General features: G+C 33.2%; 1 long non-coding RNA gene across 1 annotated transcript; it reads left to right on the top strand.

Annotated features, from left to right (window-relative positions):
* Nucleotides 1-571: 571 nt before the first annotated feature.
* On the top strand, nt 572-23,240 carry LOC104849127. Its single transcript, XR_776653.1, has 3 exons — nt 572-767; nt 1,140-1,235; nt 23,168-23,240. It is a non-coding gene; the product is annotated as an uncharacterized LOC104849127 (long non-coding RNA).
* The last annotated feature ends 802 nt before the right edge of the window (nt 23,241-24,042 follow it).

A 24,042-nucleotide genomic window follows, 5' to 3' on the forward strand; every position in this document is an offset into this window, starting at 1 on the left:
CAATAGGAAATGTGGTCATTACACATAATGGGGTACTACTCTCCCCTAGGGAAGGATAAACGAGTCATTTGCAGGAAAATGGAGGCACCTTGAAAGGATAATATGAAGTGAAATAAGTCAGATAAACAAGCTTATGTATCTCAGGTTTTTCCTTATATATGAAACTGAAATATATGTGTGTGTGTAAAGAAAAAAATGAAAGGTACACTAGAAGAAGAATATAAATTACATTTATTTATAATAATAAAAGATGCACTTGTTGCACTACATGAAGTAGGGAGAAAATTTTTTTCAATAGGTATAGGTTCAAGAGATGGAGGGAGAGAAAGGGAGTAAGGGAAAAGTGCTAAAAATAATAATTGAAATGTGTTATATGCATTTACTAAATCTCCACAAAGAATGCAATTGTTCTGTACCACTATGTAAAAATATACTAATTGAAGATAGAAAATGAAAAAAACAATTAAAGTTTTCTAGAACCATCCAATGGGCTTGCAGTCTGGACGGAATGAAGGGAAGAAAGAAGCCCGCATTGTACGGCTCCATTCTGTTTGAGCAGGTGCGCCTCGTTGCCGTGGGCAGCAGACTCCAGTTTCTTCATCTTTGAAGCTGGGGCTCCTCCTCGGGATGCTCCTGGGTACTTCAGGCCTTCAGTAGGGGGCTGACCCTGCATCTGTCTGTGATCCCACCTTTGCCTTGACTTCCAACTTCCTAAGCTGAGCAGTGGTTGGATTTTCTGGCGCTTCAGCACATAGAGGGCCACTGAGGTCAGTCTCTGGAAGTTCTGTTGATTCTGCTCCTTCAGAGATCCCAAAGCAATACGTGAACCATGCAGTTTGCTCTTGGAAGTTACTTAAATAAGAATTAAATTATTCTAATGGACTTGTATTTCAAGGTCAACCGGTTACTTTGTAGTTCACCTATTAACATTAACCTGTTTTTACATTTGAAAAGTCATTATTTGGTGAAGTCCATACTTCCCAAGAAAATCAATACAATATAGCAGTTTGCTTTGCTTAGAAAAATTAAGCTTTTAAAGGATAGTTGCCAAAATTTCAATAAGCACTAAATTGGGGTATGGTTTTGTGTGCTTGTGTGTGTGTGGGGGGGTGTTTATTCTTATCTATTTGTGTTCTCAGTTGTTGACGTGGTGCAGTGACAAAGGCTTCAGGAAATGACTTGACTGACATTGACAGAAATCAGTGCTGTGCCGTTGATGTATGTCATCCTGGAAGGTAAAAATGTAAATTGTTATATGCCTTCTCTTCTGAAAGGACCAGAAATTTGACCAAAATTTAACATGAGTCTGTTTCATTTGCCTGCATTGTCTCCCAAAACACAACAATCTGAAGACTTAAAGAATGTTCCATCTTTTTCTGTGATTCTCTAATTTCTTAATAATTTTAATATTACAAAGTGTTTAGGTCGATGCATGACCACATATTTACTTGTTTTATTGCATATAATTTCTCCAGAAATCCTCAGCCTAGTGGTATAGTCAGATAACATTTAAATAGCTCATCTATGTTACACCGCAGAAGACAGTAAATCTCTGCAGGGGTTCCAGCTCTTCAATGATGATAAACCAATCACCAATATATAATCCTGTCACTCCACAAACTAAGAAAACAGTGCCAAAACCCAGTAATATCTAATACTTCTAATGACTAAATTGAAAAATGTGTTTTTATTGTCACTGCAACTGGTCTGTAAGATTTAAAGTAGTGCTTGGGCAACTTCCACCAAGAAATACAGTAGTATTCCTGCTCATCCTGGAAGGATGTGTTTTCATAATGCTGAATTTTTGTCTGTGGTATCACGGGGTCCAGTTCCCATAAAACTTTCAAAATATTGATATGGAAAAGAGTAACCTGAAACTCAGGAAATTGATCAAGGCATTTTCTTGCTCAAAAGTAGCAGAGAATGTAAATTATAGCAATTTTATCTTCAAAAGAGAAAGCAAGAAGGTGGGTATGGTGGTGCATGCCTTTAATCCCAGCTCTAGGGAAGCTGAGGCAGGAGGATCCATATGAGTTCAAAGCCAGCCTGGGTTACATAGTGAGTTCAATTCCAGCTTGAACTATATATATTGAGAAACTGTCTTAAAAACACACCAAACAAACAAACAAGAAAAAGCATAAATTATGTCCTCAGACCTTACTGAAAATAAGATCTAGGTTTTGTCAAAAGAAAAGTAACCTAGCCAGTGACAGTGATGCCTTAATGGAGAAAATGCAAAATACATGATAAAGAAAGAAGGTGGATATCAATGATAAATTAGTCATTAGATACAACAGCAAAACTAAGTTTTTTGCATTAATCTTTGAGAGATCAAAACTACTACTTTTAAGATGCCTCAAATATAAATTAATTGAAGAAACAGTAGGTCTAAATGGTACCATTGTGGATTGCTTCTGACGTTCCTTGTACTCCACTATCTTACTTCCATTTATTATCTATGCTGCAACACCCAGCATTGAATGAATCACAGTCACCTCCATGCTACTGTAACACACAATACCCTTCATTAGCGTCAGGTAACCCAGGAGTAGCTTCAGACAGTAATTTTTCACAGGGAGAACTTTTAACCAACTGAGAATTGGAAAGCTGCCTCCCCCTCCCAGGTGAAGGATCTTGGGGAACAATCAACACACCTCAGCTGTTGTCATACATAGAAGAGACAGACACAGCAATGAATACTCAATACAGCACCTAATAACATTTCTCTCTTTCCTTGATATGTTCTTCTTAATTCCTAATAATTAGTAGATTACATTCCCTGTAAATAAGAATTTATTCCTTCTTTTGAGGCTAAGATTTCTGGAAAGCTGTATGCGTGTTTGTGTGTGTGTGTGTGTGTGTGTGTGTGTGTGTGTGTGTGAAATTCTACATATAGGAGTTTTAGAAGCTTCAGATTTTTCTACTCTGTAAAGTAATTGTTGAACTCGATGCTAATTAGCTCTTATGGAATACATTGTACTATTTCCTTCTCACCATGCCCATCCCCAATACTTTGAAGAAAACAAATAAATTAAAATAAAACACCTAGAATGATTTGAAATTAATGGTATGGAACTGGCCAATGGTGAAAGATTAAGTATAAGTAAAATCACATTCTTTAGTGCTTTCAAAGTTAATCTGAAGAAAATTTACAAGAACCTCATTGATAATTTCTGCATTTGGAAGTCACATTTTGAACGCTGTGATTTAGAGAAATTAAACACGCGTTTAGGAAGGAATGAAGCTGAAAATGATCTGTGTGCAGTTGACAGAAGAGAACTATTTCAGCAATCCAGGTGTACCATGATGAGTCAGAGAACTAAGGTGGTGAGAGTTAGCAAGTAAATAAAATGACATATTTAATGATACTTTGAAGGAGAGATTGACAGGACATGATTTCCTAGTAAGTAAATAAGTGATGACGACAGCATATATGTTAAATAACTCTAAGAAAACCAAGCTTTGCATGATTGATTTGTTTTCTGCACCTCATCTCTTTCCATTTTATTTTCATAAAGTAGATGACCATATATAAATAAATAGATTTAATGAAGTAGACAAAAGTTGCAGATCTGGGAGTCAATAAGCTTATTGAAGAATACACATTAATTGAGAATATATTTTACACTCATCATTAGGTACTAGGCTAAGAGTCATAAACAGTGAAAAACACAAAATATACTTGTCTCACTTGACTTTTATTTTAATGGAAGAGAGTAGATCGATCAAGATCACTAATTTTAAGCACTGTAAGTGCAATGGAAAATGAAGAGCTTGCAGAGGAGACTCAGCAGTGCTGAGCGATGATTAAATTTTGAGTGGTCTGACAAGGATCTGTGGCACTGAAAGGAGAACTTCTAGAAGTTCTAGAAGCTTAGAAGCGAGGCAATGAGCTGTGAGAAGAGGAGCTCTCAAACGCGATGAGTAACTTTCGAGAAGATTCTGAAGCAGAAGTTTCAGGAAGGAAATAGGAGCCAGCTTGAAGAAGTTCCCACTACCGAAACCTGGACAATTCAGTCAACTCTTAACAGTTTTGTCAGTGTGCTCCTATTAGTTTTAGCCTTTTTTGCCTTCTTTGGGAAATGCTGCCTTCAACTCTGAAACTAATCCTCAACTTTTGTTTTTGTTACTATGTTCCTATATTCCATTACCTCTTCATTTCCATTACCCCATTCCTTTTAGAGAATTCTACCGTAGCATATCTCTTTGTTGACTTATATTTTCTGGTTTTATTTTAAAACTGTTTCTCAGTTAACTTATATTATTTATGTCATTCATTTAAAAAGAAGATCAGTATTACTAAATTTTCTATTGAAGGAACGTAAGAGCTTCCTGTCATGAATTTCAGGACTTTTATGTTTTTATTTTTATTTCTGTATTGAATTAATTCATAATGAAATAAACTGTGAAGAATACCAGCTTTGACTCTGGAATGACTAAATGGTCTGGAAACACTGTAGCCTAGCTTTAGATATGTAAGTAGTAAAGCTCCAGAGATCCAAAAATAAGTTTGCTTGCTTCATGTTTAATTGGGTGTGTGGATAATTTATTTGAATATATTTAGACAATCGATACATAAAAAATGAATTATTAAATGACTTTAGAAAGCTTATTAATTATGCTGAAATTCAAATAACTCATCTTGTCTAGTATTGGTCTTTATGATTCACGTTCTTTGTTTATTAAGTACAATCTTAGTACATGTCACATTTATCAAGAAGAAAATTCATATATAAGAGAACTGCTTAATTGTATTACATTTCTAAATATCTTTCATCTCGTACAAACAAGTCTGAGTAACTTATAGTTCAAAAAGTGCTTGAAGTTAATAGCAAGATTAAGCACTAAGGTAGAAATAGTTCTTCCAAAAATGCCAAGAAAAACCAATTATGTCTAGAGGTTTCAGGATCATTTTGAGAAGTAGTCAAGTATCCTAGGCCAATTCAGTTTGTCAATAATTGCTTTCTATTTCTAAATTTGAAAACCAGAATATGTATTGTTTGTATAGACTAGAATGGCTTTTTTTTTCCAAATTAATCTCAGTCCAAAAATATTGGTTCTCAAGTTTAAAGTAAAGAAAAACCAATTGTAAAATTCAAATCCCATTAAGAATAATGTTTTTAGCATAGAAATTTAAACTTCCTATTTATAGTTAACCTCTGTCTTTTTTTAAGGCTTCTCTACATACATACACATAGACCCACACACAAAAACACTTCTGTGTACTGTGCATTCTGTGAGGTTTGACACAATAGTCATGTTATTTCTTTTATTCACAGTTTTTTACTTAGGTGCATATAGTAATAACCTCAAATATTTTAGTCCTAGACCAAATACATATAATGCAACCCCTAGTTTGAAGCAAATTATGCTTTGTTTTCCTGATTTCTGATGACTCCACTTACAATAGTTATCTGTATAAGTAATTACTTATTTATGTTCTCAACATTATTCTAATATAAACCTGTCAGTTTTTCAAATGCAAAAGAACTAAGAACAACTGAGATTTGAAACAATTTCAGCCCACATAACCTATATACAAATATCAGAATACAGCCAAAAATAACAAACCGTTAAATAAAATATATTTTATCTGTCTTTGGCAATTATAACTTGGTAAACAAAACAATATTAAAAAATTCTGTGTTAAATAATATTTCAGATTCTGGGGCAAGCTCTGCTCCTCAGGATAGAACTCAAATCAGAGATCTTTTTCTACTCAATCTAAAGGCACTACTACAAGAATAGGATGTGTTCCTAGTTAGGCTCTTGGTACATTTAATAACATCTTCTATAATTATTAGCATCCCAACTAGTGTGCTTAGACAAAAGAATTTCCCCCACATTCAAGTAAGAGATGAGTAGATTATGTTAAATCTTGAGTTTTGTCTTTGGTGCTGGTCCCTGCGAATTCTTCTACAGTTTTTGTGAACATTTCTTTGTACGACTCATATCATTTTGTCCAGCCTTTGAGTGGTTCCTGTGCCCAAACATCCTTATTACTTCATTACTGGTGTGAAATTCTCATTACATGTTCATATTTTATTATTTTATGTTGCAACTTCACATGATTCCATTAATATAGAAATGATACATTGAAGAAAAGCACTATTATAGTAAAAAACAAAACAAAAAAACACTTGACTTCTTATCTCTTTTCCACTTTAAACTTGTCCGTGTCAACTTGTCCAGAGGTTTTACTTTGTTTTGATTTTCTAGATTTTTTTGTTTTTGTTTTTGTTTCGATAATTATTTCTGTGGTAATGGGGGTTGAACCCAGGGACTTTGCACTGAGTAATATTCCTAAAATGCCCCACCGTTTTTAAAGACTCAGTTGCCAATGTGGGCTCAAACTTGTGATCTTCCAACTAGGATCATACAAAGTTCTGGGATTATAGACATGGACCACCGTGCCTGCCTTGCCATGTATTTAACTCCATCCATTTATGTTCTGAATAGATGAAGAAAAAAGAGAAAGAAAAAGGAGCAGAAGGAAAAGAAGAGGGAAGGAGAGGGAAAAGAGGAGAGCAAGAGGAAGTGCAAGTGGATTATTGCAAATTTCCATTGAAACTGTTTCTTTTCCAGTGGCAAATGTAATCACGTCAGCCAATCTTGAGGCGGAACTCTCCTTTTCAATGCCCTGCATTTGGGATTTGGGATCTGCCTGAAATTATCATAGCACCACATATTTCCTTAGTGAAAGTTAATTCTCTCTCTCTCTCTCTCTCTCTCTCTCTCTCTGAGAGAGACTGACAGACAGGGACAGATAGATTTTTAAGGCATGGACTCCGGCTTTCTGTAGTATAAAAAATTCTACTCCAGAGAGCTGATAATGTAGTTTCGGTCTAAGCCCAAATTTTCAAGAATTAAGAGAGTCCATGTAATGATGTGAATCTAATTCTTAAGACAAAAGGAAGAGTCTGAAGTCCCAGCTGACTCGGGCTGTGAGCAAAAATTAGCCCTTAGCCTGTTATTCATTATACATAAATATATATTTTATTGGTACATTATAGGTACACAATACAATGACATTTATTGTTGGAAATGTGCACCTTTACTAATCTATCTTAGTTCTTATTTTTTCCCCATTCCCCTGCCCTCGCTTCAACCCTTGCACTCCTCCCTAAAGACTTCATTTCCATTTGTTTAAATTTTCTCATATTAATTCTATTACCTTCTTTCCTTCCCCTTACCCCTCGCACTTCCCTTTCTTCTTTTCCCTTTTTCTTCACATTTCACATTATCTATTGTATTTTTAGTTCTCTACCCTTTTTATTCTATTCAGGCCAGAAAAAAATAATAATTCTTTATCAGCCTTGCCATTCAAATGTTGATCACATCTAAAACACCCTCACTGGCCCACCCAGACCTAATGCTTCATGGATTATCTGGGCACTCTCGCCCAACCAAATTGACACATAACATGAGCAGTCAAAATGACAAATGCTCTTAAGAATCCTGCCACCTGTATTTATGTCTTTCCGTGGCAACCACAAGACTTGGACCACATTTTCCAAAGCACAAAGTGTAAGAGTATTTCAATCCCTTTAGCTTCTATACTCACCTGTGAGATTATGGGTGCGGTAACAACCTGCAAAAATGGTACCACTGTTTTATTCTTTTCTTTTCTTTTCTTTTTTTTTTTTTTTTTTTTTTTTTTTTTTTTTTTTTTTTTTTTTTTGTTGTTGTTGTTGCCGGGATCTAATTCAGGACTTTGTGCTTGCAAGGCAGGCATGATGCCACTGAGCTAAATCCCCAGCCTACTGTGATTTTATTCATTTCCCTAATCCTTGATAGCTATGGCCACTACTTGTGTAATTTATACCTCTCTAACACCCAGGATGGAGACAGGCTTTACACAGATGGAAAAGAGAAATTTTAAAATTAAAATCTGTAAACTTCTTACAACAGTGCATTGTTAGCTATAGTTTTTTGTCAAAATGACAATGAAAGTCGATCATAAAAAGTGGCAGAACTAAACAGGATGAGAATTTGAGAGTTGAAAGAAGTACAAATTAATTAACTAATAAAATGATTATTAATTTAATAAAGGAAAATTATCTAAAGTAGTTATGGCTTCCAAAATGAAAGGACTATTATAACTTGTAGAAAATTCAGAGTTAGATAATTATCCAAATATTGTCCAAAATAGTTATGGCTTCTAAAACATAAAGGCCTATTACAACTTGTAAAAAATACAGAGACAGAAAATTTTAAGATTTTTTTTTTTTTTTTTGAGACAGGGGCTCACTATGTAGTTGTGACTGACCTGGAATTCACTATGTAGCCCAGGCTGGTCTTGAACTCACAGCGATCCTCCTGCCTCAGCCTCCTGGGTGCTGGGATTACAGGCGTGCGCCACCATACCTGGCTTAAAGTAAAGATTTTAATTTTTTTTGTAAAAAGATAAAAATGACCAATAAACACATGAGAAATTATCAGTATCTAATCTTATGGGAAAAGCAAAATAAAATTCAAAATGATATAATTTTAAGACTAATAGATTGATCAAAGAAAGTTTAAAAATAGAGCTTATATCAACTATTGATGTAACTGGAACAGCAATATTGTTTATAATTGCTCTTAAAATATTATACTCTTATTGGAAAAAAGTTGAATTTTATTGTAAAGAGAAACAAATGATTGCCATACAGTCTATCAAGAAATATCTAGAAATACTACCTCTAGATATTCTGTGTAGAAAATGAAAATATATATTCAAAAACATCAGTACACCAATGTTCTTAGCAGCTTCGTTTACAATAGCAAAAAAATATGAAACAACTCTGTTGCCCATCAGCTGATAAAGAATTATATTATATAGTGGGATATTCCTCTACCTACAACAGTGTGAAGGATGTTCTAAAGCACTCTAAACAAAATAAATCCAAGATAAAATATTACATTATATATAAATGCCTTGTATATTGAATTTAGTGATGATTATAATATTTCCAGCATCTCTTAAAAGTCATAAAATAGTTTTATACTCATTATACAAAATAATAATTCAACAGTTATTCTAACCTCATGGACAGATACTTCATTTTGGAATTTTATTTCAATAATACCACGTAGCCAGGGCCTTAGTTCAGTAGTGCTGCCACCTGCCTCACAAACACAAGGACCTGAGTTTGATCCCAGGTAAAAAAAAAAAAAAAAAAAAAAAAAAAAAAGATGTCAGTAATACCACTTAACAAGAGGTCTATTTTTTTTCTTTGTAATAAACTTTTAAATGTACAAGATAGTATTGCTTCCTAAGTGCTAAAGATATAGAGATCTCAGAACTTACACATGTTGCGTAGTGGAAACTTTATGGGCTTTGATTAGTAATACCCATCTCACTTCAATATACTTATGTGTAGTTTTTCCATATTTCGTATTTTGAATATTTCTGCAAAAACAAGGAAACATTTTACTACTACCATAACTTTACTATTTCCCTTTAAATTTTTAGGACTGACAAACAGAAGAGGGATTTCTGGATCATAAAGTAGTTCTATTTTAATGTTTTGAAGAGTCTCTATATTGTTTTTCACAGTGGTTATATCCTTTTGGATTTCCACAAAAATACAGTTGGTTTTCAAATTCTAGACATCCTCCACAAAATTGGTTGACTTCTTCTTATTATTTTTTTAATACAGTTGAAATAAAACATGTGTGATATCTCATTGTGATTCTAATTTGAATTCCTCTAATAATTAGTGGTATTGAACTTTTAAAAATATTTCTGTTACACATATATGGCTTCCTCAGAGAAATGTCCATTCGGGTCCTTAGCTTATTTCTTAATCGGTTCATGCATTTTTGCTATTGATTTGTAACTGTCTCTAACATATTTTACATATACTTGTGGTTTGCACATGTTTTCCTTTTGTTTGTAGTTTACCTTTTATTCTGTTGATCTTTTCTATGCTGTGTAGATGTTTTTCACTTTGATATAATTCCACTTATTTTTTGCTTCATTGCCTATACTTTTAGAACCACATAAATAAAATATTTGCCAGCATCAATGTCATGAATTTTTGCTCCTATGTTTTCTTCCAATAGTGTTAGTATCATGTGTTATATTTTTCTTTGTTATCTTGAATTTTGTTTTTGGCATGATGTCAGAAACAGGCTCAATTTCATTCTTCTTCATGTGGATATCCTTATATTGTGTGTTTAAAAGACTTTGTTTTTATCATTATTTATTCTTTGAGTCAAATGTCAGTTGACTGTTCTGTATATGCGTAAATTTATCTCTATTGGACTTTGTGAAAATCTTTATGTCAACACAATACACATTTAGTTATTGTAGCTTTGTAATATAAATCAAATCTGTGATATTTCTAGCTGTGTTCCAATTTCACAAGACAGATTGAACTATTTGTGTTCTTTTCTGGTCCCATATGAATTGAAGAATAATTTTCCCTATTTTTGTATAAAATGCCAATAGAATTTGGAAGGTGTTCCATTGAATTTGTAGATCTTTTGAGGTAATGTGGACATTTATAAATCTATTTATTTCATTCTGTGAGCACAGCCTTCTTTGCCTTATTACACTGATATTTTAGTTTCCAGTATAGTAGTAATTCATCTCTTTAGTTCAATGTATTCCTTAATATTTCATTATTTTATAGTATTATGAAAACATTTTTTAAATTTGTATTTCAGAGAATTATTACTGAAATCCTAGTTATGCTAACATCCTAAATTTTTGACAAAATTCTCTCATACTTATCACATCCAAACCAAATAAAATGATTTTCAAATTAAAATAGGGAAGAGTTTATGCAAAACCTTTCATTGAATAATGTGAAATTTCTAGTTTTCTAACTGCCATCATCACTCATTACACAATCATTCAATATTGCCCTTTTATTCTTTTTTTGAACGTGCCATTTATACATATTATTTCTTATATTTACAAGTAAGTAAGGACCAACAACCTACAAAGCTTAGTAACAATATGACAGAGGCCTATGTCTATGAATTAGGTCTGGGCCTAGGATAGGAGCCTTTTATTCAAATGGCCACAATATTCAAGGGCCCAGAATCCTTCTAACTTGAGGCTCTGCCACTGCTCTGGAGCTGAGATCTGTATTCAACACTTTCTTTCCATCTGTATATAAAGAATATAAGAGAATGGGAAGGAAGTGGCTGTTCTTAGCTTTCTAGACCTAGAATTGACAGACAGCCCTTTTGCTAAAATGCTACACAAATGCATCTCTCCTAAGTGCAGAGGAACTTATAATTGTTTATAAGGTTTAATGTAAGATAAAAAGACAGAGGTGAGCACAACAGGTACAACATTATTCATGATAGAAAGTATAATGAAATTAGATTTTACTCTCACATAAAATGAACTTTAGGTGTATTTTATTTTTTTAATTAAATTGTATTTATTTATTTATTATTATTATTATTTTTGGTACCAGGGATCAAACTCCGGTCCTTGTGCTTGCAAGGCAGGCAGCAGAACCACTGAGCTAAATCCCCAGCCCTTAGGTGTGTTTTAGACAAAACATAAAAATTAGACATGTTATATCTTATAATGAGTTATAACAGATGATCTAGTGAATTAAAGTTTGTTTGGTTTTGGTACCAGGAATCTAATTTCGGTCTCTGAACTTGAAAAGCAGGAGCCAGAACCACTCAGCTAAATCCCCAGTCCATAGTGAATTAAAGTTTTAAGTATGCTTTAAGGAAAAAAATACAACAAAATTTAGTGAACTGTTAAATAATACTAATATACTTAGGATTTTTAAAAAGTATATTCAAGAAAAAATATATATGGTATTTATGAGATATAGAGAAAATCTATTCAATGTATCTCAATGATCAACAACGCAAACTGATTTTTTTTCCTATGCCTGTATAAGTTGTCTGAAACTTCTATTATTCTCACCAGAATGAAAAACTTAGGATATATCTAACCTTTTTTCCATCTTCTCTGACACTGCTCTTTGAAGAATGAGACATTGATTTTAACATTAGTGGTTTGGGGAGGAAAGTAACACGTTATAGATAGCTACTTTCTCCTCATGGTAAAAAAAAAAAATGCCATCACCAGACACTCATTCTTAGTGGGCTCACGTGATGAACTCACCAGGGTTGACTTGGCCATTTTTGTGGCCATGTGAGAAGGAGGTGCTGCCATCTGAGAGAGCCCAGGTCATTGGACGATCTTAGAAACCTCTTTAGCCACCATCCAAGGAGTTTCCAACCCAAATATGCAGCCTGGTAATTTACTTACTTGTGATCCAGTTCTTAAGGTAGCTTCTTCATTGACTGTGAACTTAAATAAAATTTAAGGGAAGAAATAAAATCACAATCCATATATCCAATATGGTGATAGATATGAAAATATGCAGAAAATTAAGAAAATAAGTAAGAAGACATGTTTATGGTCCTTAAAAATCAAGTTCAGTGCCAGGGATTTAGCTCAGTGGTTCTAGTGACTACCTCACAAGTGCAAAGACCTGAGTTCGATCCCCAGTACCAAAAAAAACAAAAAAAACAAACAAAAAAAAAAAATCAAGTTTGGTGTTTGGGCAGCCTGATGAGGCGATATGTAGGCTTTGACTTTAGTAAATTTGGTCCATTGTGGCTTGCATTACAATGACTTGTAGGCCTTAAAATTATTACTCTGGTATGAACTGCACAACCTTTAGTAGGCACAAAATTTTTTCTATATAATTGATTTTATTTGTAACTAAACTGAAATATGTTTGTTTTGTAAAGTCTGGGATATGGATTAAAAAAGTGTTAAAAGTCATGGGGATTAATTTAGAACATATTTAGAACATTTTATATATATATATGTATAGACTTTCTAATCCTTCCTAAGTGGGAAAAACCTGTTGTTGTTGCTATGCTTTGTACCCAGAATTCCAAATTTTTACTTTTAACTGTAAAGAAGGCTAATTTCTAAGAAAATTTAGTATATTTTTATGAATTTTTATAACATGTGTATATTCTTTATTTTCTAAATATACACTTATAATTTAAATATTGACATTTTATGTATTACATCTGATATTTATAACATTTATGATTTTTAAAACTTTGTCTCTTGTTAAGAATTTCAGCTCTACTAAATAGGATTAATACTATTAGGCATCCTTATCTTATCTCTTAAGGATAACTGTTTTAGTTTTACTATTGTTTGATGTACTGATATCAGAATAAAGTTCTCTTCATTTCTCACAATATTTATATATTTATTTATTAGGGTTTTGTTGTTGGTGGTGTTGTTGTTGTTGTTGTTTTAGGTAGGATCTTGCTATGCAGTCCACGTTGGTCTTGAACTTAGTATGTGGCTCAGGCTGGCCTTGCACTCATGGTGATCCTCCAAACTTAGCCTCTCAAGTGCTGGGATTCCTGGCATTCACCACTATATCTGGCTCTTACTTTGTTAAGTGTTCATGTTCATAATCTAAAATGATTTGACTTATTTTCTTCTACAGTTCTTGACAAGACTTTTTTCTTCTGCAACAGTCGGTGAAGATGGTGAATAATGTTTGTTAATGTCTGAATATTCAAACTGACTGTATTTCTAGAGTAAATCTTTGTACATATTATATTGCTAGATATTATTAAATTTATTTGTTAATATTTTCTTAAATATTGTCATTTATTTTCATGCATCAAAACAGTGGTACATGCACAAATGCTTCAGATAACCTTGCCGCAGTGATCATTAGGTCTATTTTCCATAGCCAGAAGTAGAAAAATATTAATCCGAACAGAAACAAATTCATTTTGCTATATTTATCCATTAGAATGCTTTCCATTAGCAAAATGACTTATAAACGGCTACATGAAATAACATGCACAGATCTCACAATAATGATGCGGAGCAAAAGTCAAATCCAGACACAAACTAATCCTTTATGGATAATTTCCTTATAAATTCAATAAGTACTTTGTGGTTTGAGACAATCACACTAGGAAAAGGCAGATTCGATTCTGTTCATTAAGCGCCTGAACTAGAGGCTGATACAGTTTTTATCCTTCTGTTCTTTTAAGCATGAGTGTTAGCACTTCTGTCTCAACACAGATGAACACTGAACACAAACATGTACGTTTGACCCATATCTGGGGGTGCTAGTGAGCAGCAGTTGTGCACCTCATTTGTTTTCTGGAGGTTCGAGTGATTCCACTACATTCCGCAGTAGTCAAAATTAGTTACTTTCACAACTTTTTGCGACCATTGAGCTTGAAGAGATAAACCAAGCTCAGCTGCCCTCCATGTCTTTCCACCCCATGTTGCGGCGTCACATCCAGGCCCAGAAACTTCTGTCATGATTATGGGCTGGTTTACTAAAACTGAGGACTGGGAATGGGGTGAGGATAGAGAAGCAGAAATTTCTCAGCAGTGCTAGAGGCTTCATGTGTACAATTGGTTGTGCGGAAATGTGTTAAACTTCTCTGTCCAAACATCAGTTTATGCTCTGCATTGCAGCTATTTGCAAACTTTCTGTCTACCCTCGTGCCTTACTTTGGTTTATTTGTATGTTTCTTCAAGGGTTTTGATCTTGGAAAATTTAAAACTAGAGAGATTACCACTTCTCTACTCCACACTGAGAAACATTATACATCCAGAATATAAATCATTTTTACAGATACTGAAAGACAAGACCCAGTCAGAGGTGGAGTCTGAAAAGATGCCTGACTGCATGTGAAATCAAGAGTAACGCATCCTTTTCCTCCAACATAAAGAGATTTCATTTCATATTGAGTAGACTGCATACATTTAAAAAGGCTAAATATTAACACATGTGGTTTACAGGAATACAGTTTTGGTGGGTAATGTGGCAGTGTTAAGTACACTTGAAATGTTGTGTGTCCTTTAAAATCGAGGCATATGTTGCAAAATAAATTCGCTGAATATTTGCAAGGAGACACGCATGCTAATATCTGACACAGTTTGCAATCATAATGAAAAAAATGAACACAGTAAAATGCTTACAGTGAGTAACTGGGTACCCACAAAATGATGTATTATAGGACCGTGCAAAGGAAAGAAATTTAGTTTCATCACTTTTGTAAATGTGTAATATATAGTATTCACTAAAGGAGAAAAAAGTTAAAGAAGAATATTTGATAATAAAAACTACTTATTTCAGTTTTTAATCAGTACTGAATATTTTCCAATAGCTGCTTAACATACACAGCAATGTATTTTAAAAGCTACTGACATTTATATACATATATATATGGAAAAAAACCCTAACCAAAGTCACACGACAAATAAGATAAAAAAACTAAATACTCTAATTCCGTAGCTATGTCTAAACTTCCAAGTTTCACTGCATTTCACCAGTTGCTCAGTACCTGTAACAAGATATAATTTATATAAAATTCAGAAACAAGAAGTATAATAATATATACTCCAGAGCAGGGGTCCGTTCCTTAAAATGTTTACAGCTGCAGTGTCGTCTCCTTACTGCTTCTGCACACACTGAGCTGTAAAGCCAATTCTACACCCCTGTTGCAAGCTTCAAAGAGGACAATCCACTACCATGGTATAAGCCCCCAATTCCCACCCAGCCCTGTACCTTGTTTCCTCTCAGAATAGGGACACACAGATGACAACCAAATAACCAAGTTGATCAAGGATAAAGCCTACCTCTACTTATAATAAAAACCCCAAAGAAAATAGGTATAGAAGGACCTCATGCAAATCAGATAAAAGCCGTTACAACTAATTTGGGGCCAACATCATTAAATAGGGAAAAACAGAAAACTTCCCCTCTAAAATCTGGAAGAAAATAAAGATTATTACCACTATCACCACTCCTGTTCAACATCGTAGTCCTAAAAACAGCCAGAACAATCAGGAAAGAAAAAAATAAAGAGAAGGGAAATGTATAGGACAAAATATTTGCAGAGGACATCGTTCTCTACATGGAACACCCAAAACAGCTCAACAAAATACCCCTGGTATTAATAACAACATTTAGCAATGCACTGGGATACAAAATCAACATACAATAACCAATAACATTCTTGTATAATAATAATAAACTCACTGAGAATGTAATTGAGAAACCGTGTAAAGGTACAAGATCCCAATGATAAATGTAACTGTATTATTTACTTTAAATGTACCAATAAATTTCATGGGAAAAAAGAAAAACAACTGCATGAACAAAAATTAAATACTGAAGAATTACCCTAATCCAGGAAGTGAAATTACACTAATGCAGGAAGTATCCTAATCTCTACAATAAAAATTACATTCTGAAAAATGAGACCAAAGTGGACATCTGAAAATGGAAAGATATCCCTTGTTCCCAAATAGGCAGAATCAACAGTCAAAATGTGTAAACTTCCAAAACTGACATATACATTTAACACAATCCTAATCAAAATACCAAAAGTATTTCTCACATATTTAGAGAAAGTAATCTTAAAATTTACATGGAACCAGAAGACAGAATAGCAACAACAATCCTGGACAACAAAATTTCACTGGAATTCCATCTTACTCCAGAAATAATAGCTATGACCAAGAATTCAAATAATAATAATAAATCCTAGTATAGGTGTAAGGAAAAGGGAAACCTTTTACATTGCTGGTGGGATTGAAATTGGTACAGCCAGGATGGAAATCAATATGGAGTATCCTCAAACAAAACAAAACAAAACAAAACAAACAAACAAACAAAAAAACTAAAAGAAAAATTATATGTTTTACCTGTCATCCTTCTAAATATGTTCCCAAAAAAGTTAGTCATCCTACTACAGTAGTATATGCATATACATGTTTATAGCAGCATCATTTATAATAACCCAATCATAGAAATGTCCTATATACCAATCAGCAAATAAATGTAAAAATATAATATGGTATTTATACACAATGGAGTTTCCTTTACTTGCCCAAAAATAAAGATAAATTTGAAGCATCATTAGTAAAATGAATGCATTTTGAGACCATAATGTTAAGCAAAATAAATCAGAAACATGAGTTTAAATATTACAGTTTCTCTTAATTAAAAAGAGCAAAATATAAAGAGCAAAATAAAAGAGAATAAGAAGTAGGGAGATCTTTTTCAAATGAGAAGGGGAACAAGAAATGGAGAGTAAATGGATATGATGAAAAAGTATACTAAGAAAGAGAATACAAATCGATTTTTGGCAAATATAAAGGGACCAAGAGATAGAACTAGCAGGGAAGAAGAGGAGAGGAAGGGGACACAGAAATAATTAAGATGTGTTACGGACATGTACCAACTCCCCAAGATAAATATAATCATTACGTATTACAAACATGTACTAATATTAAAAATGGGTTTTCATTGGAAAAATAGTTTGTACTTCAATAAATACAGGAATATGCACTAATAATCATAAGTAGGAATAAAAGTTATAAAATAGCTGTAAAGGGAGTTTCAATATTATTTAGTATAAAATTATACAAAATTCTTTGATATTTTAGATACTACAAAATCAATGGTATATCTATCATTTATTCATAATATATGTTTTTATGTAAAGTATTTTATAAGATTTTTTATTTATTTTTTCAACACAAATGAAATTTGTACATATTAAAGGGTAAATATGTGTTTTATATATTCACATAGCTGTGATATTTTACAAAGTTTAAATATATCTAACTCCTTAAAATCTTATCATTTTTTACAACATAGTTTTTGCAAGAAAATAAACTATGGGGAGTAAAAACCTGACTGTGTTCCACTCCACTGTTTCCTGAGGAAAATGAGGAGACCTGCATAAATTTACAAGGAATGATCAAAAAATCTTATGTATCAGAGATTATTAATTGCACCCCAAGCCATGAGCTTTTGTTCTACTAGGACTTGGAATATAGAGTGATGGAGAATGTGAAAATGAGATGTGCAAATCTTCACTTTCAAGTAATTGTCAGTTTAAGTTTGTGTTGTTTTGAAATGAGGTTTTGCTCTATTGCGCAGACTGATCTCTAAACCTTGAGCTCAGTTTCCTCCTGCCTCAGCTTATTAAGTAGCTGGGACTAAGGAGGGTCTACTACTACGCCTGATTTACCTGTAAATTTTCAATCTGTGGCTAAAAGTCTGAGTAATGGACATAATTTTAATTCATAAGGAGCCAGGGTAGGTGGTCCTTGTAAATTCTCTGGTTTGGGGAGAGGATTAAAATGTAAAAATATATTCTTGCAATGAAAATAATCAGAATTTAGTAACTAATAAAATGATAGCTATAAAAATCTATCACAATTTTAGAAATACAAAGATCACAAAATTTGTGCTAAAATTCTAACTTTAAAAAGGAAAAATATATCTCTTCCTTAACAATTTCTACTCTTGTAATTGCATTTTTATTCTGTCCACTGCTTAGCAAAATTACAAAAGGAGTTAACTACAAGTATATGTCAGCAATTCCTTTTAATAATATTTTAATCCAGCTTTTTTTAGTGCAAGATTTCTACAGAAATTGCCTTTGTTAATTCCAATGATGGTCAATTCTCATTCATCATGTTTCTTGAGACTAATTTTATCCCCAAAACTGCATACATATTTAATCTTTCTTCCAGAAGTTTAATTTAAAAATACATTTTGAATATCCATTTTGAAATTATGATATTACATGTGTGCTTATTAATTGCAATACTAATGGTGATACTTAAAAAACTGAAAATTAAATAAATATCCAAGCACAATAGTTCACAGAAGTATCTATGGCACACAAGCAAAATACATCGCTCTTCAGTCATAAAGTAAGTCCTAAGTAGATATTTTTAAAAAAAGGATTTCCTAGAAACTTTCATGTGATGTCTGGCTCCAGGTCAGGGAAGCAAAGATGTTGCCACTGGGGGACTGCTCTGCTGTCCAAGTAGCCCACTGGGACCATAAACTCAATTCCAATGGAAACAAATTAGAGAGACAAAGTTGACTGAATGGACGACACTTCGTTTGTGAAAAGGAAAAGGGAGAGGAAAGTAGAAGATAGCTACTCTGATAAGGAAGAATAGAAGGGGCTCCAGAAAGACTTTAAGACCCATGAGCCCTTTCTTCCCGGTTACTTTTATGGAGGTAGTCAGAGAGCCTTCCTTCCCACCCGGAACTTGTCTTAACTGGATTGACTTCCGGGGACCAGTGCCTAACGTTATTTCTTCTGGTAGTCTATGTGCAACTTCTTTCTGTCTGTTTCCTTATTCTTTATTTTTTTTCCTCATTGAGTTTATTGGTACATTTTAGGTATACAGTACAGTTACATTCATTATTGGGATCTTGTACCTTTACATGACAGGTCTTGGTTCTCATTTTTTCCCCTTGTCCCTGCCCTCCCTTCTTGACCTACTTTTTAAGGCCTTATCTTTGGGGTGGGTGGCTAGTTGGCAAGAAGGTGTCTTATTCATGTTAGCTTAGAGTTAGTAAGGGTGTGTGTGGATATCTGTTGTACTCTACAGTGACCCTATAGTGCGTAATATGACTCTAGACTGAATACATGTGTGTATATATGTATACACTAGTGCATTGTTAGTGCATAGAATGAGTGCAAACTGCCCTAAAATTAGCCCCTCTTTTCCCTGTTTTGCTTTTCAAAAATTTTATTGAAGATGGGGTGGATTATCATTTGTGTACTCGGCATTTTTCTCTGTGTCCTGCCTGTCAGCTCTTTATTATTATTATTTATTATTATCATTATTATTATCTCTCAGTGCAAGTCCCAAGGTCATTTGGTGCCTTTCTTGATTGGTTTATCTCTTTTTCTAACCTCAGCCTTGACCTGTTTCCCAGAGGAATTTCTCTTGTAAAGTTTGTTTTTAACTCCTTCTAGTCTGGATTAGCTAGAAGATTTAAGAGAGGTCCCTGTTCTATTTTCTCATCTAAAGATTGCTCCATCTATATTAAGAAGTAGGGATAAAGTAACTGAAAGTATTCTACTTACAGATACTTATATATACAAAAGAAATTGTATATTCTACTTAGATATACAATAGAAATTCTACTTATATATACAAAATAAATATGAGAATGGAAAAGCATAGCATGTTGCAGTAGGCTAAAGAAAAATAGAAGTGACAGTAATTAGAATAGGGCTGGAGATTTAGCTCAGTGGTTCTGCTGCCTTCCTTGCAAGCGCAAGGACCTGAATTCAATCCCAGAAGAAAAGAAAGAAAATAGAATACCCAGCGTTTTAAAATTTTTACTTTTGAAAGCATGTTAATCCCTTTCAATATTTTTACTAATTTTAATGAAAAATAGGAATATTTTATTTTATTTTTTTATTTTATCCATTTACAAGAATGGAAAGGTGAAGGAAATTCTCTAAAATTGAAAACATACTAAATTAAATGAACCCTAGAAAATTTTTAGCAAGCAATAACAGTCCAGAAGAAAAGTTTAAAAAGAAAAAAAATCATCTAAGTGATTTATGGTTGCAATGTGAAATTGGGCAGGTAGTGGCCTGCAAGCATGTCTAATATCTTCATTATATTTTATTTTTGGGTAGAAGTGAATCACTCTGAAACTATTATAATTGTATTGAAAAGTTGAATAGAAAAAATCATAATGCCATTTATAGCCAAGTGTTTTACTCTTAAACAGTGTATACACAAATACAAATGAAATTATATGTATATGTGTTTATGTATATATTTTCACTAATTTTAACTGCTGGGAGGAGCCAGGAACAGAAAGTTGAATTATTAAGGAACACATCTTAGGCTTAGGTTTTGGGCCTACTAAAGTTCTCCATGAAAATGAAATAAACTGAGGAAAAATATCTCTCAAATTAAAACTAACCATTTTATTGTAATGGTTAATGAGAGGAAATGCTCAAGAAACTAAAGAAAACGTTATTATGATCAAGAGGTAGGCAGAAATTCTTAATGGTTCCATTTGAAGACCAAAATAAGTATGAGAATAGTATTTATTCATAAAGCACTGCAAAAATTAAAATATTATCATAAATGGAAAGATGGCAAATAGAAAGCTAGGTACAGATAGAAAATAGCTGGCTAGACAGAGATGTAATGAAGGGGTCTCGGTTACAGTTGAATATCTAGTGAAGAAAGGTAAATCTGAGGCTGGATCTGTAATGCTGCATTCTAAATCCTCAAGGGAAATTTTGGTTCAGAGTAGGATATTTGTATAATCATAAAAATAGATCTGTACAATGATGAAATAGTGTAGCAACTTGAAGGACTCATCAAAATTAAAATACCAAAGGCCGGGGACTGAGATCAGTGGTTCCAGCACTGCCTCACAAGCTCAAGGACCTGAATTTGATCCCTGGTATAAAAAAGAATGAAAATACCAAAAAATACATAGATGGTCATGAAGTTGCAGAAGTGCTTGACTAGTAAAGAAACACCGTCACTTATCAGGACAGCTGGAAATACATAAACTGAATGTCATCAAGAGGAAACATTAATGAGTGGAGAAAATTCTATAAAGTTGATGGCAGTGGTATGGTGTAGTTTTCTAAAATATCAATTTCACAGGAGATGAAGAAAGCCCATGGGAAGTGATTCTAAGTAAAAGCACAAAAACAGAACAAACAAATAACATTGAACAGAATGCAACACTTGACTTTAGAGTAGATCTTGATCTAGGTCAATTTACAAGACAAAACTATACCCAACAGAGTAAAAGAAGTATAACGTTATGCTAAATTCTAACATTTGATAATGTACTGTAGTAATAATATGAGAATAACTCTTCTAAGAAAAATAAACCTTAGGGTATTTAGTAGAAAAACTCTATGATTTACCCAAGCTATCCTCAGCTGAGCAACTCGCCCACTGCTGTTTCTTGAATATACCAGGCAGACCCTCAAATCAAGTTTCCTAACTGTGGCTCCTGCTGTAAGGAAGCCCTTTCTCCAACACAGCTGTATGATTTATTCCCTTACTTTTTCAATTGCTTACTTAGCGACCTGCAGACTTCTGGATGAGAACTGTTCTCATCACCCTATTTCCAATCACAGCCTGCTTCTCAGAACCCACTGTGAGCTTTGTATCTCTTTATCCCAGCTGACTCTTCGTGTAGTATGCAATTAACTAAATTCACTTTCTTATTCTCAGTTCCACATTCTAAAATGCAAATTCCACAACAGCGTAGATTTTAAATCTATCTTGTTCTTTGCTGTGGACCTGCTCACCTAGAGTATTGGCTATCCAGAAGGCGTGTTCGATAAACCTATGGTGATATAACGATCCTTGGTTTTGTTTGATATTTGGAATAAAATAACGTGAACATTACTTCTAGCAATAACTGAAACAAACTTTCATTACATAATGGAAATTATTAGCTGGTTATATTGTACTAAGTTTTCTCTAGGATGAGGTAAAGTAATGGAGCAAAAATAAAAAAGGAACCGGAGCTGATGAAACTGAAACAATCATTTCTTTGTGTTCTTCATTTATTTATTTATTTTTTGCCTCTTAGATCCAATCTGTTAGAATTAATAAATGGAAGAATTCACAGATTTTATTCCTAATAATATTTTCTCTCTTCCACTTAATGGGTATGAAGCGTGTTGTAAGCCAGTATGAAATTTGATAAATAATTATTTCATTTATTCTTTCTTTTTGATACTGGGGACCGAACTTGCGCTTGCAAGGCAGGCAGCAGAAGCACTGAGACAAATCCCAGGCCCTTTCTCATTTCTTCTTGTTTTTATACTGTGGAGTACAAGCAAAGAATCAGAATATTGGAAAATTTGCTATGATGGCAAAACAAGAATAAAAAGCCCTAATCTTAAGGAAATATGTTGAAATATAAATTTATGAGAGCACATAACAAAATAACATTTCCAAGCAACAAATTTATGGATTTAAATTATTATTTGAAAAACAATTTTGATACATTAATCATTGCAGTGATTAAACTTGATTTGAAAACTGCTAGGTACTTAGGGAATTATTAAATAAGTAATCTTTATGATCTCACTGAGATTACACTATCAAAAATGCATAGATTAAACAATTCAATTAGATGTATTTAAAATAAGTGTGCATTATTTTTATGTCTTGTGCCTTCCTTAGTTTTATTTTCATTGCCTGTGGTTTTTGGTGTCAGACCCAGAAAATTTTTTTCTCAGCCAAGGTATTATTTCTTCATTTTTCTAAGATCTTTTTAATGTTGAATATTTTATCATTCATTCATTTTTAATTTACTTTCATTTTCGATCTAAAAGAAGGTCTAATTCTATTCTTCTGCAGGTGCATATCCACTTTTTCCAGCCCCATGTATTGAAGAATCTTTTCTTTCCTCATTGAGTGTCCTCCATACTCCATAGACAAGGTAAAATAAACTTCTGGTGACTATACCATTCCTATGTAGGTCATTCAGTTTTGCTGAAAACATAAAAATAGGGTTTCAAGGTACAATCCTTGGAGATTTGCAAAATGTTTATTAAAAATCTGCCAAATTTCAGTTAGGCAGAATAAATGAATTAAAAAATCCGGCAGTAAATAACATTGTACTGTATATTTGAAAATAGTTAAGAAAGAAAGTAGATTCAACCGAAAAAAAGAAGGAAAAAAACCCTAGATCCAGGTCGGGCAATACAGGCCTATAATCTCAGCACTCAGAAGGATGAGGCAGAAATCCCTCCATGAGTTTGAAACCAGCCTGGGTAACATAGTGACTTCGAGGGCAGACTGAGCCACATAGCAAAACTCTGTCTCAAAACAATAGATAGATGCATGGATAGATAGATAGATAGATAGATAGATAGATAGATAGATAGATAGATAGATGCGGTGCTGTAACACAAAAAATGATATGTGAAAAAATGAGTACAGTAGCTCATTGAGACATTACATAGTATAAACATATATCAAAATACCCTGTTGTATAGCATAAATGTATAATACTATCACATCAATGTAAAAATAAAAATAATAATATACAAATAAAAGCAAAGAGTGTCATGCCCAGATGTTGTATTACCTAAATAACTATCAAAATGCTAGTGATCAAAAAAGTGTTTAAGACAAATGCAATAAATTAAGAAGAAAATTCTCATGGTATTTATTTGTAAGACATATTGAACATTTCATGGAGTTCTGGAGATAAATTAAGACATCCCTAA

This window comes from Fukomys damarensis, unplaced genomic scaffold, assembly GCF_012274545.1.
Source record: "Fukomys damarensis isolate Sample0158 unplaced genomic scaffold, DMR_v1.0_HiC HiC_scaffold_1, whole genome shotgun sequence".
NCBI classification, from domain to species: Eukaryota; Metazoa; Chordata; class Mammalia; order Rodentia; family Bathyergidae; genus Fukomys; species Fukomys damarensis.